Consider the following 2,500-nt stretch of genomic DNA (forward strand, 5'->3'; position numbering starts at 1 on the left):
TGTGTGGCAAAGTGCTACTGAGCGGTGTACCAGGGGCACGGCGAAAAGTTGTTGTACCATAGGCACGAGAAAAGTTGTTGTACCATAGGCACGAGAAAAGCTGTCGTACCAGGGGCACGGAGGAAAGTTGTTGTACCATAGGCACGAGAAAAGTTGTCGTACCATAGGCACGAGGAGAGTGTGTGTGTGGCAAAGTGCTACTGAGCGGTGTACCAGGGGCACGGCGAAAAGTTGTTGTACCATAGGCACGAGAAAAGTTGTTGTACCATAGGCACAAGAAAAGCTGTCGTACCAGGGGCACGGAGGAAAGTTGTTGTACCATAGGCACGAGAAAAGTTGTCGTACCATAGGCACGAGGAGAGTGTGTGTGTGTGGCAAAGTGCTACTGAGCGGTGTACCAGGGGCACGGCGAAAAGTTGTTGTACCATAGGCACGAGAAAAGTTGTTGTACCATAGGCACAAGAAAAGCTGTCGTACCAGGGGCACGGAGGAAAGTTGTTGTACCATAGGCACGAGAAAAGTTGTCGTACCATAGGCACGAGGAGAGTTTGTGTGGCAAAGTGCTACTGAGCGGTGTACCAGGGGCACGGCGAAAAGTTGTTGTACCATAGGCACGAGAAAAGTTGTTGTACCATAGGCACAAGAAAAGCTGTCGTACCAGGGGCACGGAGGAAAGTTGTTGTACCATGGGCACGAGAAAAGTTGTCGTACCATAGGCACGAGGAGAGTTTGTGTGGCAAAGTGCTACTGAGCGGTGTACCAGGGGCACGGCGAAAAGTTGTTGTACCATAGGCACGAGAAAAGCTGTCGTACCAGGGGCACGGAGGAAAGTTGTTGTACCATAGGCACGAGAAAAGTTGTCGTACCATAGGCACGAGGAGAGTTTGTGTGGCAAAGTGCTAGTGAGCGGTGTACCAGGGGCACGGCAAAAAGTTGTTGTACCATAGGCACGAGAAAAATTGTTGTACCATAGGCACGAGAAAAGTTGTCGTACCATAGGCACGAGAAAAGTTGTCGTACCATAGGCACAAGCAGTGCGTGCGTGCGTGCGTGCGTGCGTGCGTGTGTGTGTGTGTGTGTGCGGCAGTTCTTCTGCGCAGTGTACCAGGGGCACATTTCAATGTGCTTTCTGGAGTACCAGGGGCACGAGGATTTTGCCAGTGGTGTTCTGCTTTGTTAGTGGGAGGGGGCTTAAGTGTGGGTCCCCGGGGCCTGCTGGAGGTCCAGGTCCATGCTAGACATGTGGCACAGGGTAACTGCAGGGGGGGGGGGTAATGTGGGTCCACGGGGCCTGCTGGAGGTCAAGGTCCGTGCTAGATATGTGGTACAGGGTTAACTGCAGGAGGGGGGGGGGGGGGGGGTAATGTGGGTCCCCGGGGCCTGCTGGAAGTCAAGGTCCATGCTAGACATGTGGCACAGGGTAACTGCAGGGGGGGGGGGTAATGTGGGTCCACGGGGCCTGCTGGAGGTCAAGGTCCGTGCTAGATATGTGGTACAGGGTTAACTGCAGGAGGGGGGGGGGGGGGGGTAATGTGGGTCCCCGGGGCCTGCTGGAAGTCAAGGTCCATGCTAGACATGTGGCACAGGGTAACTGCAGGGGGGGGGGGGGGGGTAATGTGGGTCCACGGGGCCTGCTGGAGGTCAAGGTCCGTGCTAGATATGTGGTACAGGGTTAACTGCAGGAGGGGGGGGGGGTAATGTGGGTTCACGGGGCCTGCTGGAGGTCAAGGTCCATGCTGGATATGCGCTGGAGCGTAACTGCAAGAAAGGAAAGCTAGTGGGGGAGTAGAGCAGGGGAGTATGTGGGTCCCCAGGGCCTGCTGGAGGTCCAGGTCCATGCTAGATATGTGGCACAGGGTAACTGCAGGGGGGGGTAATGTGGGTCCACGGGGCCTGCTGGAAGTCAAGGTCCATGCTAGACATGTGGTACAGGGTAACTGCAGGGGGAAGGGGGGGGGGGGGGGGTAATGTGGGTCCCCGGGGCCTGCTGGAGGTCAAGGTCCGTGCTAGATATGTGGTACGGGGTAACTGCGGTGGGGGGGCGGATCTAATGGGGGACTAGATCAGGTGAGGATGTAATGGCCAGTTCGACAGCAGCACATCTTTTTCGACCGTAAGGGAGAGAGGAGGCCGACTCTCTGCCTCGGCCAAATGGAGAGAGATTTTCAGCAGGGCCAGTGCGCCAGGAGCACATCTTTTTCAACCGTGAGGGAGAGAGGAGGCCGACTCACCACCTCGGCCAGGGCCTTTTTTTCTCCCCTCTCCAGTTGAGCAGTCTAAGGGTAATGAGTAGCAAAGGTGCCCTCCGTCATTTATGGGAGACGGGTGTCTGAAGATGCGCAAGTCAGCAGACACCCTCGGCAACGCTCGGACGGCACTGGGACGGCGCGAGAGAGCGAGTTGCTGCCACAGCAGCCTCCTCTTCCGGCCCACCTGCCTGCCAGCCTTCCCTCCCACCCCGATCGACTGGCAAACGTGGCCTGCCATCAGAGGGCTGCCG

The sequence above is a fragment of the Maylandia zebra genome, unplaced genomic scaffold (assembly GCF_041146795.1).
Source record: "Maylandia zebra isolate NMK-2024a unplaced genomic scaffold, Mzebra_GT3a scaffold35, whole genome shotgun sequence".
NCBI classification, from domain to species: Eukaryota; Metazoa; Chordata; class Actinopteri; order Cichliformes; family Cichlidae; genus Maylandia; species Maylandia zebra.